Source organism: Kogia breviceps, chromosome 7, assembly GCF_026419965.1.
Source record: "Kogia breviceps isolate mKogBre1 chromosome 7, mKogBre1 haplotype 1, whole genome shotgun sequence".
Lineage (NCBI taxonomy): Eukaryota > Metazoa > Chordata > Mammalia > Artiodactyla > Physeteridae > Kogia > Kogia breviceps.
In genome coordinates this window covers 44,132,044-44,148,857 of record NC_081316.1, presented here as the reverse complement: position 1 = coordinate 44,148,857, position 16,814 = coordinate 44,132,044, and the positions used below count along the sequence as shown (strand labels likewise).

Sequence of the window (16,814 nt, the reverse complement as noted above, 5' to 3'; positions counted from 1 at the left end):
ACACATACATACATACAACAAACATGGTCCTACAAACAAAAGATCAGACAAGGTGTAGCCTAAAGATTCCATTTCCACTCCCACACAGAGGATTCAAAATGGCTTGCAATGATCGGGTAGAATTTTCCCATCCTGCGTCAGCCTGAGTGGTTCACCCCAAAACGATAAACGCTAAAACACAAATGACACATAAGCTATGGCCACACAGACAGAATATCAGAGGAGGTGTAATTTTAAAATTCTACTTCCACTCCCAGACAAAGACTTCCAAATAGATTGGCTCAGTTCTTGAAAGAGAACAAACCCAGAGCTGGCTCTCAGGGTGACCAAAGTGGCTCAATTCCTGCAAGGGAGTGAGCCCAGAGTGGCTAGCCCAGTTGGACTGGAGAAAATTCCCAGCCTCTCTATTCCTGTGACAAAACATTTATAGCTGAAGAATAGTATAATATCTTAGGCCACCATACAGAGGCCACCTCTCCTCACTTTTAAGAATATACAATGGCCAAACACAGTTACAATAGAATCTCATTCTTTTCAGTCATAGATTCATAGTTATAGGTAGACCAAACTGTCAGAATTTTCCCAGGTGGCTATCAGATGGAATCAAAGAAGAAGTGCTTCCCATGTTGAGTTGAATTAAACAGCTGTGTGCACAAAACCAGAATCCTTGCCAGCCAAATGGAAGCCACACACACACACACACACAGACACACACACACAAACAGCCCAAGGCTTAAACTGGCTTCCAAGTCCCACTAAACTGGTGACCTTGGTCCAAGTGGTGCCTTACAAATGGAATCTTCCTAATGCAAAATCCCCAAACAGGAAAACCAGAGTTTCCCCAAACAGACCAAGTCGAGCAACCTCAGCATGCATGCTGGGCGACTTACTTACTAAAATGCTGGCAGAGGTGTTGTGACTTCCCGAATGCTACTCTTCTGCTTCCCCAAAATAACTCCTTGGGGATGGAAGTCCAGGGCGGCCCAGGCAGAAGGAAGAGAGGAGCATCCTCAAGGCAAAAAGGGCCTCAGAATCTGCTAGATCAGTCCCTCTCCCACTGTCTATTCCCGCCTCAGAGTTCCAGCTGCCAGGATGGTGGACAAGGTATGACTGGGGCTCGGCCTTTCCAGGCAAGACTCCCAGGCATCTGGCCTCTAGGAATCCCTCCCATGGACCGTCCCCGAGTAGACCCCAGATTTGTGCCAGAATTGATGCAGAAAGCTCAGCTTCTCTGTACACTGGTGCCGAATCAGATCTTGGAAACAGAGTTTTGGGTGAAGTAGAAAAGGATAGTTTTATTACTTTGCCAGGCAAAGAGGGACACAGGGGGCTCCTGCCTCGAAAAACTATGTGTCCCAACCCAGGAAGATTTGATGAAGAGTTTATGACAATACTTCCCAAGAGTAGGGTTGCTGAGAAGAGTAGGGTGTGTGCAGGGTCTCAGGTGGTGGGGTCTCCTAATTTTGACGAGCTTCTTTGGTCCCTTTATCTTGCCTCAGGTGGTTTCTTGGCTGCTCCTCCCTTGATTAGCAACTGAATCTGCCCTTTGGAACTCACGGAAGGTCATGGAGTCTGGAGTCTTGCCTGCAAGAAACAAAAAGGGGACAAAAAGGCCTCCATGCCTGGGAGTTCCACAGGACCCCACTCGGGGTTTCACTAACTGTGACTTTATACTGAATCCTATTTATACTGGTTCCCCAATAACAATTAGGAATATTAGCTATTTGTCCACAGAATTGTATTTTATTTGCTGATGATATGTTCCCTCCAAATTGTGGTATAAGTTATTTTCAGTTAATATTAATTTGCCAGGTATGTTCTGAATGTAAAATGTCTTAGGAACACTTTAGTAAAGACTTGAATAAATTATTTCAAAATACAGTTGAGAAATTTGAGATTTGCCTACAGAAACACATCTAGATGTTGGTAGAAAAGAGATAAAAATTCAGATTTTCCAAAATGTGATTACCCATGTTCCTTTTACCATCATCCAGAATATATAGGGATTTATTATTTTATTTAACAAATAATTATTCAACAAATATTTAGTCAACAAATAATTTGTATTCAACAAAAATATAGTATAGTACCTATATCTTCTAGGCATTTTGCTAGGTGCTGGAGATCTATCTGTGAGCAGGGGAATTAAGATCTCTTACTATTGGAACTTACAGTCTAAGAAGAAGCAGATATTTTATAGATAATTTTATAAACAAATGATTACTATTGTGAGATGTGCCGTGAAAGAAAAAATAAAAAGTGCTGCGAGTGCATATAACACACTTGCTGAACAGAGACAAAGTAGATTTCCCCAAGGATGCAACTGGGGCCTGAATCTGCCAGGTAGAGGGAGAATCTGAGAGAACAGTTATGAAGGTCCTGATGTGTTTGCTTAAACAAGCAAAGGAATTTAATGTTGACAACAAAATAAACAAAATATTTTTATTTCAGATTATTTGGAGGGATCAAAAGATGTAGCAAAATGAAACGAAAACAAAAAAAAAATGAAAAAAAAAAAACTAGGAATCAGGAAAACCTACTTGAAGTTCTAGATCTACCAGAAATAATGTGAACTTGAGAAAGCTGGGAACCAAGTTCATGTACACAATAAATAATCTTCAGATTAATTCTCAGGAATATCATCATTGCAGAATTTTTTTTTCAATCTACTTTTGAATTGATGGAAATATATTTAAGGATCAGTTTTTAGGCCACTAAGAAATTTTGTAGTTACATTTCAGTTTTTACTAAACATAGTATTAATGAAAGCAAGCAGGACCCTGTGGGCCTCTTGGGTACAGAAGCCTTTCCATGTCCCCTGTTTCTTGTTTGTAGGAGAAAAGTTTCAGCCTCCTAGACCAGGGGTCCCCAACCCCTGGGCCATGGACTGGTATCTGCCCATGACCTGTTAGGAACCAGGCTGCATAGCAGGAGGTATTTATTCTTTATTACTTGCCTCTGCCCATCTTCCCTGACCAGGAAGTTACTTTTTTAAGAACAAGAAATCTTCTTTTGTTCTTTTTTTAAAAAAAAATTGTGTCCTCAGTACCCCAAACAAAGCCTCACATCTATTAGATACTTAAATATTTATTACATGAATTAATGTATTATATGAATAACTGTAGCGAATTTGAGACCATGTCACAAGTACTCTCTTGTTTAATATTATCTCTAATTAAAAAGTTAATAATAAAAAGAATCTGTGGCAGATGTTAGGTAGTGATAGTAATGAGGAGAAGAAGATATTTAAGTAGTTATCACTGAGTGATTTCTGGTTTGAGAGCATTCTCAATTGAGATGTCAAATCAAATTAGTGTTTTAGTTTAAGTGCCACTTGAGACTGAGTAGAATATAATCTATATGACATGAAAGAAGATATTAATGATCGAAAGTTATATCTGACCCAGAGAAAACAGTACCAGCTATTTCCCATATTACTAACTCTGAGCATGAGCTACTCTAAAAGATTTTTTATAAACTAATGAAAATCAGTTTACCCCCAAACATATGGAAATGTAGAAAAATATATGTGTGCATATATATACATGTGTATGTGTATGTGGAGGATATACATGTAGATAGATAGAGTGGATAGATAGATAGATAATAGACAGATACTGCTTCTGAAAAATATAAAAGTCAGTGTTCTAATGATCAAGATGATAATTTGAAAAAAATATTTGACCTTTGTCTGTTACAAAGAAGCTAATAATGTTTCTACATTTTTTCAGAAAATAACATACCATCTCAGCAGAAAATCAATATCTTACTATATATCTACAGCTTATTTAATTCAAATGTCTGATCAGTTCAAAATGTTCTCAAAGAAATGAGCAAGTAGAGATAATGAAAGTGGTTTGTAACCTATAAAACCCTTTAAAAATAAGCAATGATCATCATACTGTGCCTATTATTATTCAAATGAGAACATTCTTCAAATTTATTCATTCAAATACTATTGTTGAGTACCTCCTGAGTACCAGACATGTTTTTAGACAGCCAGGTTACAACAAAGAAGATCTTGATTCTTTTGAATTTCCTAACTGGTACAGTGGTTTTCAAGCCTTGTTAAATATTAGAAACATCTGAAGTGTTTAAGAAATGTTAAAACCTGAAACCCAGCCCAGATCAAATAAATTGAATCATTATGAATGGGACTCAGACGTTTGAATACTTTTAAAAGTTCTCCAGATGATACCAATATGGTGACCATATTGACAACTATTTGTTTGAAGGGTGATATATTCAGGAATATTTTTAAAATTTCAAATCAGCATATCAAGTGCTATGATAATATCTGACATTATCATAGATAATATTCCATAGAACCATTGGGATAAGGATCATCAGGTGAGGAGAGGATTGTTTTAAAAGTCTTCACAAAGGAATTATCATTTAAGCTGAGATTTGAAGAATAAAAAATGTTGATGAAAGTCAGTGGGGGTTATTTAGATGAAAAAAACCAAAACACATTATACAGCTTATATGCCATATTAAGGACTATGGACTCCAATCTAAGAGCAATGGATAGGGCTTCACAGATTTTAAGTAGGACAGTGAAAAAGAATTTTTAATTCTCAAGATTAATCAGAAGTTATCTTTCTCCTTTTTCACAGTATTTTTTGATATTTTTAGTGTGCTTTTCTGCATAATTTTTACATGGTATGGTGTTCACATTTTTCACAGGCATAAAAGTACAGTCAAGTTTCTCAAATAGAAACCTCCTATGAGTCCTATTATTTATGAATCCTATGACTTTAATGTTTTTCTTAGAGCTCATTTCATTAGCTTTAGGGTAGTGATTCTCAACTTTTCTTCAGGTCCAACATATTAGAAATAATGACTAATTATAGCAGTTATTTTCAAGAGAAGAGGTAGAGCAAGGGGCTAAACTCTTCATTTGGGTAGTGGGGGCACCTGTAGCTTGAAGATGACAAACCAACCCTCATCTGATATGTCCCTGTGGGCTTGGGGGAGGAGTCCCTACTGCCTATCACTGTGAATCTTAGTCTCTTTATAAAATAAAAATAAATAAATACATTTTTTAAAAAGGGAAGCACCAAGCTTTTGAAGTTAGAATTAAGGTTTAAAAACTGTCTTCAGAATTTTCAAATGCCTCAGAGAAACCGTGTGTAGATCCCTACTGTGAGAGTTCAGTAATTGGCTAAGCTTGATTCAAGCATTCTCCTCATGAACTATGACCAGAAAAGGTGATAGCTCCCTTCCAGAACATGTGGTGAAACCTGGCATAGCAGTCTGGCCTCCAGAGGAACCACAGACACAGCCACTGAAGCAATTGGATGGTAAACAGCCCCTTTGACTTTTAGCTTCCACAGAAAATAATTATTACCTAAAAATGAAATCTCTTAGACAGAAATTTGCTAAATTTGAGCTCATGGAAAGGCAGAGAGAAGTGAGGATGCAGAGGGAAAGGAAAACATAATTAAAGAGACTTTTGTCATTGAAGAAAGATTAGAAATCACCACTGCTAAATTTGATAGGCCCCAATTTAAGATATGATATATAGCCATAATTGTCCCTATTTTGGGGTTTTTTTTTTGTGTGTGTGCGGTTCGCGGGCCTCTCACCGCTGTGGCCGCTCCCGCGGAGGAGCACAGGCTCCGGACGTGCAGGCCCAGCGGCCACGGCCCACGGGCCCAGCCGCTCTGCGGCACGCGGGATCCTCCCGGATCGGGGCACGAACCCGCGTCCCCTGCATCGGCAGGCGGACCCCCAACCACTGTGCCACCAGGAAAGCCCCCTATTTTTTTTTTTTTTTCAGGTATTTTGTGGCAAAAGATAACAAGCACTTGTATGTGCTTTTAGATCATTTAGTTGCTCTTTCTTCCATATCCACATTCCCTCTCATGTATGATTTTATGAATAGCCAACTGACTTAACATTAACTCATTAACATACGACGCTCATGAGACAAGCAGAGACAGGCAATATAGAAATAATACTGGGTTCTTCACGGGTTTCTAATTTTTTTTGATTTTTTTGTTTTTTGGGGGAGGGTCTTCAGCTTCTAACAGGATTCAGTAATACACAGTTCATTCTCATACAAGTAAGAGGAACCAGGCAAAATATATCTCACTAGTATCTGTAAATAAGTTTTATCACATTAAAAAGTATTTTTATGGAAGTGAAGTAATCACTTTTATCATTAATCTCTTTTGTATATGAATAGTTAAAGCTCTCAAAACAATAGGAACCAAAAGACCTGAAGAAACGATGGGTAACTAGCTTTATTGTTTTTCTGACTGTCTGGTCGCATATGTCTGTGGTAATTGCTGAACAGAAAAAAATAAAGAGGAATACAAAATATTTTAGAAGTTGGTTTTTCTATGTGCTGCATAGAAAATATCAGGACATAGACTGTCATTTATCTCAAGTTAAGTTGTCGGTTTTTGCCAGCTTTAGCTTCTGAGTGATTTTATATAAGATCAGTGATACCATAGGAAGCAAACAAGTTATTCAAGGGAATTATTACCTGCCCACAGTTTGTACTTATTGAATTCTCATATGTTTCATTTGAGAAGATTTTTCTTTTTATACTAATACTATATATTTCTAGAAATTATGTTTCTATTTTACTGGGCAGAAGGACCTATAATTTACTTCAAATATTTTTGTAATTTTCCATAGCCACTGTAATTTTTACTGTACATTATTTGGAAACTCTTGTCTTAACAAGGCAGAAGTTGCTTTACCCAGGGCTTTTTCACATGGAAGATCATCTGATGATAATGACATGTTTCCAACAGTGGCAGGGAAGCTACCAGAGACACAGAAGGCCTATGCAGATGTCAAGACTTCTGAGTACCGTACTGTCAAGGTTGATGCACTCCGACTCTGAAGTCTCTTTAAATTCTTTTCACATAAAAGGGGAAATTTGAAGTTCAGCCTCCAGGAAAGAGTATTAAAAAGACCAGAAGGGTTTCATCTGAGTTCCATGGGTGATAAAACCCATCAATCCGAAGCTGTACTAGTAGATGGCTGATTCCCTAGACATTCTTCCATTTGCTATAGATGGTCAATGATAGTGCTGTTCCATCAAGGGAAAATGTTCCCTTCTCCCCCTCAAAATGCTTTTTACAAGGCAAAGGTAAAAAGTGCTAGATTTATTAACAATTTCCATTTCAAGAGAGGTACTGTTTGTGTGGCAGTAAAGCTGTGCTTTAATGCAAATGAAGCACTTCAAGCCGATTTTCTTTTTTTTTTTTTTTTTTTCGTGGTATGCGGGCCTCTCACTGTCGTGGCCTCTCCCGTTGCGGAGCACAGGCTCCGGACGCGCAGGCTCAGCGGCCATGGCTCACGGGCCCAGCTGCTCCGCGGCATGTGGGATCTTCCCGGACCGGGGCACGAACCCGTGACCCCTGCATCGTCAGGCGGATTCTCAACCACTGCGCCACCAGGGAAGCCCAAGCCTATTTTCTGATGCCTTCACAACTCCTGTAAGTAATGCATCCCTGGGTAGCATCCTTCTTTTTTAAACAATTTGGGAAAACTGATTCAAGTTGTAAACATACAAATGTACTCCCTTTAACGTAATAGTTATGTAAACACTTGGAATTTGCAAATATGCTTTTCTAAATCTGATTGCTATTTGATTAAAAACTGGGAATGTACCTCAGTGAATTTCACCCCCAGTCAAGGGGCTCAGGACAACAGAAAAGTGAGCTTATATTACAGTAAAATTTAAACAATGATAAAACTGTTTCATGGAGTTGAGAAGAACTGTATCCAAGTTCTAGAAACTGAAAGTATTATGGAAACTTCTTTATTCCCATTACCCATGATAGATCTCTGAGGCCAACAAGTATTCATTGCACTATTAAACAAAGAAACCTAATTCAGCCTTATTCTAATCTTGATTTACTCTTCCCCTATACTATATGTTTGCTTTTAAAAAATTATTAAAATGTCATTGTATTGGTTAAAAGAATAAAAATATTGAAACCCTCAAAGTGTTTATTATTTGGCAGATAAGAAATTTCTTCTTGTTGAGCACCTGAGGATTATTTTCAAGGTAAACTTCATGAAAAGGAGAGTAACAAATTTTGAAAAATTAAAGTCTCTCCAAAAGTAGCATAACCCAGCTTAGGTCAGAATACACCTATAACTATGAACTAAAACTAGAATTGAGAGGAAATGATAGGTGCTATTCTTAAACAAATAATTTTATAGTAATGTGTTAGCAAAAGAGAAAAATACATTAAATGGTTTGGTGAGAAATTGACTTATGGAAAGATTGTTCAGAAAGGAATCTCTAAGGCGGACATAGTAAACAGAGATAATTTGGAAGAGAGGGGATCATAAGTGTGAACTCTACTTTTTTCTTTAGGTTGTTTAGGTATCATTTTAGGCTCTTTTTTGCTGCAAGTGTCAGACAAACCAATTCAAAATGGCTTAAACAATAAAGAAAGCCTATCAGCTCATACAACTGGAAGGTCCATGGTTTAAAAGTTTAGCTCAAGGGTATCAGGGAATCTCTGCTCTACATTCTTATAAGGTCAGCTTATTACCCAACCAAACATCGGTCTGCTTGCCCAACGTACAGCAGAGCCAATCTACTGACATTGGATTGTGGTGAAGGAAAGTACAGCATTTATTTGCAAACACCAGCAAGGAGAACAGACAGCTTATGCTCAAAAGACCCAAAGTCTCTGATGGCTTTCAGGGAAGGATTCTTTTTTTTTTTTTTTCTTTTTTTTTTTTTTGCCTTTTAAACATCCTTATTTGAGTATAACTGTTTTACAATAGTGTGTTAGTTTCTCCTTTACAACAAAGTGAATCAGTTATACATATACATATGTTCCCATATCTCTTCCCTCTTGCGTCACCCTCCCTCCCACCCTCCCTATCCCACCCCTCTAGGTGGTCACAAAGCACAGAATTGAACTCCCTGTGCTATGCGGCAGCTTCCCACTAGCTATCTAATTTACTTTTGGTAGTGTGTATATGCCCCTGCCACTCTCTCACATCGTCACAGCTTACCCTTCCCCCTCCCCATATCCTCAAGTCCATGCTCTAGTAGGTCTGTGTTTTATTTCAGTCCTACCACTAATCTCTTCATGACATTTTTTTTTTCTTAGATTCCATATATATGTGTTAGCATACAGTATTTGTTTTTTTCCTTCTGACTTACTTCACTCTCTATGACAGACTCCAGGTCTATCCACCTCATTACAAATAACTCAGTTTCATTTCTTTTTATGGCTGAGTAATATTCCATTGTATATACGTGCCACATCTTCTTTATCCATTCATCTGTTGATGGGCACTTAGGTTGCTTCCATGTCCTGGCTATCATAAATAGAGCTGAAATAAATATTTTGGTACATGACTCTCTTTGAATTATGGTTTTCTCAGGGTATATGCCTAGTAGTGGGATTGTGGGGTCATATGGTAGTTCTATTTGTAGTTTTTTAAGGAACCTTCATACTGTTCTCCATAGTGGCTGTATCAATTTACATTCCCATCAGCAGTGCAAGAGGGTTCCCTTTTCTCCACACCCTCTCCAGAATTTACTGTTTCTAGAATTTGTGATGATGGCCAATCTGACCGGTGTGAGGTGATATCTCATTGTAGTTTTGATTTGCATTTCTCTAATGATTAATGATGTTGAGCATTCTTTCATGTGTTTGTTGGCAATCTGTATATCTTCTTTGGAGAAATGTCTATTTAGGTCTTCTGCCCATTTTTGGATTGGGTTGTTTGTTTTTTTGTTGTTGAGCTGCATGGGTTGCTTATAAATTTTGGATAGTAATCCTTTGTCAGTTGCTTCATTTGCAAACATTTTTTCCCATTCTGAGGGTTGTCTTTTGGTCTTGTTTATGGTATCCTTTGCTGTGCAAAAGCTTTTAAGTTTCATTAGATCCCATTTGTTTATTTTTGTTTTTATTTCCATTTCTCTAGGAGATGGGTCAGAAAGGATCTTGCTGTGGTTTATGTCATAGAGTGTTCTACCTATGTTTTCCTCTAAGAGCTTGATAGTGTCTGGCCTTACATTTAGGTCTTTAACCCATTTTGAGTTTATTTTTGTGTGTGGTGTTAGGGAGTGTTCTAATTTCATACTTCTACAGGTAGCTGTCGAGTTTTCCCAGCACCACTTATTGAAGAGGCTGTCTTTTCTCCACTGTATATCCTTCCCTCCTTTATCAAAGATAAGGTGACCATATGTGTGTGGGTTTATGTCTGGGCTTTCTATCCTGTTCCATTGATCTATATTTCTGTTTTAGTGCCAGTGCCATACTGTCTTGATTATTGTGGCCTTGTAGTATAGTCTGAAGTCAAGGAGCCCGATTCCTCCAGCTCCATTTTTCGTTCTCAAGATTGCTTTGGCTATTTGGGGTCTTTTGTGTTTCCATACAAATTGTGAAATTTTTTGTTGTAGTTCTGTAAAAAATGCCAGTGGTAATTTCATAGGGATTGCATTGAATCTGTAGATTGCTTTCAGTTGTAGAGTCATTTTCACAATGTTGATTCTTCCAATCGAAGAACATGGTATATTTCTCCACCTATGTGTATCATCTTTAATTTCTTTCATCAGTGTCTTATAGTTTTCTACATACAAGTCTTTTGTCTCCTAAGGTAGGTTTATTCCTAGATATTTTATTCTTTTTGTTGCAATGGTAAATGGGAGTGTTTTCTTAATTTTCCGCTCGGATTTGTCATCGATAGTGTATAAGAATGCAAGAGATTTCTGTGCATTAATTTTGTATCCTGCTACTTTACCAAATTCATTGATTAGTTCTAGTAGTTTTCTGGTAGCATCCTTAGTATTCTCTATGTATAGTATCATGTCATCTGCAAACAGTGACAGCTTTACTTCTTCTTTTCCTATTTGGATTCCTTTTATTTCTTTATTTTCTCTGATTGCTGTGGCTAGAACTTCCAAAACTATGTTGAATAAGAGTGGTGAGAGTGGGCAACCTTCTCTTGTTCCTGATCTTAGTGGAAATGGTTTCAGTTTTTCACCATTGAGAACAATGCTGGCTGTGGGTTTGTCATATATGGCCTTTATTATATTGAGGAAAGTTCCCTCTATGCTTACTTTCTGCAGGGTTTTTATCATAAATGGGTGTTGAATTTTGTCAAAAGCTTTCTCTGCATCTATTGAGATGATCATATGGTTTTTCTCCTTCAGTTTGTTGATATGGTGTATCACGTTGATTGATTTGCGTATATTGAAGAATCCTTGCATTCCTGGAATAAACCCCACTTGATCATGGTGTATGATCCTTTTAATGTGCTGTTGGATTCTGTTTGCTAGTATTTGGTTGAGGATTTTTGCATCTATGTTCATCAGTGATATTGGCCTGTAGTTTTCTTTCTTTGTGATGTCTTTGTCTGGTTTTCATATCAGGGTGATGTTGGCCTCATAGAATGAGTTTGGGAGTGTTCCTCCCTCTGCTATCTGTTGGAAGAGTTTGAGAAGGATAGGTGTTAGCTCTTCTCTAAATGTTTGATAGAATTCGCCTGTGAAGCCATCTGGTCCTGGGCTTTTGTTTGTTGGAAGATTTTTAATCACAGTTTCAATTTCAGTGCTTGTGATTGGTCTGTTCATATTTTCTATTTCTTCCTTGTTCAGTCTTGGCAGGTTGTGCATTTCTAAGAATTTTTCCATTTCTTCCAGGTTGTCCATTTTATTGGCATAGAGTTGCTTGTAGTAATCTCTAAAAATCTTTTGTATTTCTGCAGTGTCAGTTGTTACATCTCCTTTTTCATTTCTAATTCTATTGATTTGAGTATTCTCCCTTTTATTCTTGAGGAGTCTGGCTAATGGTTTATCAATTTTATTTATCTTCTCAAAGAACCAGCTTTTACTTTTATTGATCTTTGCTATTGTTTCCTTCATTTCTTTTTCATTTATTTCTGATCTGATCTTTATGATTTCTTTCCTTCTGCTAAATTTGGGGGTTTTTTGTTCTTCCTTCTCTAATTGCTTTAGGTGCAAAGTTAGGTTGTTTATTTGAGATGTTTCCTGTTTCTTAAGGTAGGATTGTATTGCTATAAACTTCCCTCTTAGAACTGCTTTTGCTGTATCCCATAGGTTTTGGGTCATCCTGTCTCCATTGTCATTTGTTTCTAAGTACTTTTTGATTTCCTCTTTGATTTCTTCAGTGATCACTTTGTTATTAAGTAGTGTATTGTTTAGCCTCCATGTGTTTGTATTTTTTACAGATCTCTTCCTGTAATTGATATCTAGTCTCATAGCGTTGTGGTCAGAAAAGATACTTGATATGATTTCAATTTTCTTAAATTTGCCAAGGCTAGATTTGTGACCCAAGATATGATCTATCCTGGAGAATGTTCCATGAGCACTTGAGAAAAATGTGTATTCTGTTGTTTTTGGATGAAATGTCCTATAAATATCAAGTAAGTCCATCTTGTGTAATATATCATTTAAAGCTTGTGTTTCCTTATTTATTTTCATTTTGGATGACCTGTCCATTGGTGACAGTGGGGTGTTAAAGTCCCCTACTATGATTGTGTTACTGTCGATTTCCCCTTTTATGGCTGTTAGTATTTGCCTTATGTATTGAGGTGCTCCTATGTTGGGTGCATAAATATTTACAATTGTTATATCTTCTTCATGGATCGATCCCTTGATCATTATGTAGTGTCCTTCTTTGTCTCTTGTAATAGTTTTTATTTTAAAGTCTATTTTTTCTGATATGAGATTTGCTACTCCAGCTTTCTTCTGATTTCCATTTGCATGGAATATCTTTTTCCATCCCCTCACTTTCAGTCTGTAAGTGTCCCTAGGTCTGAAGTGGGTCTCTTGTAGACAGCATATATATGGGTCCTGTTTTTGTATCCATTCAGCCAGTCTGTGTCTTTTGGTGGGAGCATTTAATTCATTTACATTAAAGGTAATTATTGATATGTGTGTTCCTATTACCATTTACTTAATTGTTTCAGGTTGTTCTTGTAGGTCTTTTCCTTCTCTTGTGTTTCTTGCTTAGAGAAGTTCCTTTAGCATTTGTTGCAAAGTTGGTTTGGTGGTGCTGTACTCTCTCAGCTTTTGCTTGTCTGTAAAGGTTTTAATTTCTCCATTAAATCTGAATGAGATCCTTGCTGGGTAGAGTAATCTTGGTTGTAGGTTTTTTTCCTTCATCACTTTAAATATGTCCTGCCACTCCCTTCTGGCTTGTAGAGTTTCTGCTGAAAGATCAGATGTTAACCTTATGGGGATTCCCTTGTGTGTTATTTGTTGTTTTTCCCTTGCTGCTTTTAATATGTTTTCTTTGTATTTAATTTTTGACAGTTTGATTATTATGTGTCTTGGCGTGTTTATCCTTGGGTTTATCCTGTATGGGACGCTCTGTGCTTCCTGGACTTGATTGACTATTTCCTTTCCTATATTAGGGAAGTTTTCAACTATAATCTCTTCAAATATTTTCTCAGTCCCTTTCTTTTTCTCTTCTTCTTCTGGGACCCCTATGATTCGAATGTTGGTGCGTTTAATGTTGTCCCAGAGGTCTCTGAGACTGTCCTCAGTTCTTTTCATTCTTTTTTCTTTATTCTGCTCTGCAGTAGTTATTTCCACTACTTTATCTTCCAGGTCACTTATCCGTCCTTCTGCCTCAGTATTCTGCTATTGATCCCATCTAGACTATTTTTCATTTCATTTATTGTGTTGCTCATCATTACTTGCTTCCTGTTTATTTTTTCTAGGTCCTTGTTAACTGTTTCTTGCAATTTGTCTATTCTATTTCCAAGATTTTGAATCATCTTCACCATCATTATTCTGAATTCTCTTTCAGGTAGACTGGCTATTACCTCTTCATTTGTTAGGTCTGGTGTGTTTTTATCTTGCTCCTTCATCTGCTGTGTGTTTTTCTGTCTTCTCATTTTGCTTATCTTACTGTGTTTGGGGTCTCCTTTTTGCAGGCTGCAAGTTCGTAGTTCTCTCTGTTTTTGGTGGCTGTCCCCAGTGGCTGAGGTTGGTTCAGTGGGTTGAGCAGGTTTCCTGGTTGGGGGTCTAGTGCCTCTGTTCTGGTGGATGAGGCTTGATCTTGTCTCTCTGGTGGGCAGGTGCCCATCTGATGGTGTGTATGGGGATGTTGGTAGCCTTATTAGGCATCCTCTCTGCTAATGGATGGGGCTGTAGACCTGTCTTGCTCTTTGTTGGGTATAGGGTGTTCAGCACTGTTCATTGCTGGTCCTTGAGTGAAGCTGGGTCTTGGTATTGAGATGGAGATCTCTGGGAGATTTTTGCCGTTTGATATTACGTGGAGCTGAGAGGTCTCTCGTGGACCAGTGTCCTGAGGTTGGTTCTCCCGCCTCAGAGATACAGCTTTGACTCCTGGCTGGAGGGCCAAGAGCCTTTAATCCACATGGCTCAAAATAAAAGGGAGAAAAAAATAGAAAGGCAAGAAAGGAAGGAATGAAGGAAGGAGGAAGGGAGGGAAGGAAGGAAGAAAGGAAGGGAGGAAGGAACGAGGGAATAAGGGAAGGAAGGGAGGAAGGAAGGAGGGAAGTAGGAAAGAAAGGAGGGAAGAAAGGAAGAAAGAAAGGGAGAAGACAAAATAAAGTAGGGTAAAATACAGTTATTAAAATAAAAAAATAATTATTAAGAAGAAAAATTTCTATTAAAGAAAGAAAAACAAAAACAACAACAACAACAAAAAAAACAAACAAAAAACCCGGGTTGGTCTATCCCTAGGACAAATGGTGAAAACAAAGCTATACAGACAAAATCTCACACAGCAGCACACACAGACACACTCACAAAAAGAAAAAAGGGGAGAATAATAGTATATCTTGCTCCCAAAGTCTACCTCCTCAACTTGGGATATTTCCCTGCCTATTCAGGTTTTCCACAGATGCAGGGCACTTCAAGTTGATTGTGGAGCTTTAACCTGCTGCTTCTGAGGCTGCTGGGAGAGACCTCCCCCTCTCTTTGTTCGCACAGCTCCTGGGGTTCAGCTTTGGCCTTGGCCCCGCCTCTTCGCGTAGGTCTTCCGAGGGCGTCTGCCCTTAGCTCAGACAGGACGGGGTTAAAGGAGCAGCAGATTCGTGGTCTCTGGCTCACTCAGGCCAGGGGGAGGGAGGGGCACGGAGGCGGGGCGAGTCCGCGACGTCAGAGGCCGGCGTGACGCTGCACCAGCCCGAGGCGCGCCGCGCGTTCTCCCGGGGAAGCTGTCCCTGGATCCCGGGACCCCGACAGTGGCGGGCTGCACGGGCTCCAGGGAGGGGCGGTGTAGAGAGTGACCTGTGCTCGCACACAGGCCTCTTGGTGGCGGCAGCAGCAACCCTAGCGTCCCACACCCGTCTCTGCTGTCCGTGCCGACAGCCGCGGCTCGCTCCCGTTTCTGGAGCTCCTTTATGCGGTGCCCTTAATCCCCTCTCCTCGCGCCCCAGGAAGCAAAGAGGCAAGAAAAAGTCTCCAGTCTCTTTGGCAGCTCCGCGCCCGTTTCTGGAGCTCCTTTAAGCGGCACGCTTAAACCCCTCTCTTTGCACACCAGGAAGCAAAGAGGGAAGAAAAGGTCTCTTGCCTCTTCGGCAGCTCCGGTCTTCAACCGGACTCCCTCCCGGCTAGCCATGGTGCACTAACCCCTTCAGGCTGTTTTCACTCTGCCAACTACAGACCTTTCCCTGGGATCCGCCTGAAGCCGGAGGCTCAGCTCCCAGCCCCCGCCCGCCCCGGTGGGTGAGCCGACAAGCCTCTCGGACTGGTGAGTGCCAGTCGGCACCGATCCTCTGTGCCGGAATCTCTCCGCTTTGCCCTCCGCACCCTGTTACTGCTCTCTCCTCCGCGGCTCCGGAGCTTCCCCCTCCGCCACCTGCAGTCTCCGCCCGCGAAGGGGCTTCTAGTGTGTGGGAACCTTTCCTCCTTCACGGCTGCCTCCCACCGGTACAGGCCCCGTCCCTATTCTTTGTTTCTGTTTATTCTTTTTTCTTTTGCCCTACCCAGGTACGTGGGGAGTTTCTTGCCTTTTGGGAGGTCTGAGGTCTTCTGCCAGCGTTCGGTGGGTGTTCTATAGAAGTTCCACGTGTAGATGTATTTCTGATGTATCTGTGAGGAGGAAGGTGATCCCCGCGTCTTACTCTTCCGCCATCTTCCGCATCTCCCCAAGGATTCTTAAAGGTAGCATTTGAGGTGAGCGTTGCAGCTTGTGGACTTTCTTCTGATTGATTGATTGTGTTGTAGGGGGGTGATGTTTCGGGAATCTTAATTATCAACCTTCTAGTTCCAGCCAGTGTGGGGTCTATGTGCTTGTGGTCAGCATGTAATCAACAATCTACATTGGGTAGGAGTCTTAGCTTCTGCAGAACAACTCAAAGATATGGGTCAGATTATTATGTATATTCCTTGAGGAGGAACTGGGACTCCTGTGATTCTGTTTTATTGTGCAACTATTGTTTAAGCTATTGTTATTCTTCTTATTTGACTGCTTTTCCCTTGTTTCTTCTTTCCCTCAATTCTCCAGTCATTAACTGTTTGGGTCTACTCTATGAAACACGGGGAAGGTCAAACAAGAAGCATGGGTCTCAGAGGGGCTTGTTCCCAGGAGGGCCCCACAGGGTCCTACAGGGTTTCAAGCTTCCTCCTAACACAGGTTTCCACATGTTTTCAAAATGGCTGCAGCAATTCTAAGCTCCACATCCACACAAGGGGCAAGATCATCTCTGGTGTAGCTATTTTAAAAGAATTTAATGAAACTTCATGGCCTGGAATCTTTAGCACAATTTCCTTTGGTGAAGATCATGTGGCTGCCCCTGAACAAATCTCTAAGGACAAGAACCAGTGGCATATATTGTTGGACTCCAGCCTCTTTTTCTAAACCAAACTCCATGGA

At 39.7% G+C, this 16,814-nt stretch overlaps 1 protein-coding gene across 4 annotated transcripts in view; it reads left to right on the top strand.

The window, feature by feature from the left end:
- Nucleotides 1-16,814, top strand: part of CNTN5 (contactin 5) — a 1,356,013-nt gene that overhangs the window by 383,702 nt on the left and 955,497 nt on the right. The window contains exon 1 of one of the 4 annotated variants that reach the window (XM_059070228.2): nt 16,003-16,114. The exons of the other annotated variants lie outside the window; for them this stretch is intronic. The gene's annotated coding sequence lies outside the window, so the exon portion shown is untranslated. Of the gene's footprint in view, nt 1-16,002; nt 16,115-16,814 lie in introns of those variants that run through there. 4 annotated transcript variants of the gene reach the window in all.